The sequence below is a fragment of the Zeus faber genome, assembly GCF_960531495.2.
Source record: "Zeus faber genome assembly, chromosome: 11".
In the NCBI taxonomy this organism is placed as follows: Eukaryota; Metazoa; Chordata; class Actinopteri; order Zeiformes; family Zeidae; genus Zeus; species Zeus faber.
Genome location: NC_137205.1, coordinates 26,675,568 through 26,675,941, shown reverse-complemented (window position 1 = coordinate 26,675,941; position 374 = coordinate 26,675,568).

Here is a 374-nt window from a genome sequence, read left to right as displayed (position 1 = left end):
CACACACACACACACACACACACACACACACACACACACACAGATGAGCACGCGCCCATACTCAGTGCACATTTCCTCACGCACTCAGCGGAGTTGCGTGTGTTGAGCAGCCCCACGGTGTGCTCCATTTATCCATCCTCCTCCTCCTCCTCCTCCTCCTCCACCTCTTCCTCCACCCCTCCCTCCCTCCTCCCTCTCCTCCTCCTCCTCCGTGTGGATGGAAATGAGATGATGAGTATGTAGGTGCGGATCTCACGAGATGTGGACTTGAATCTTCGCCACAATTCGTCCGTGTTTCCCGTCCCCTCCGCCGCTCGGCTGCGTGGCATTTGGACGCCCTGGATGCTGATCCGCGGGACTATGATGTGAGCACC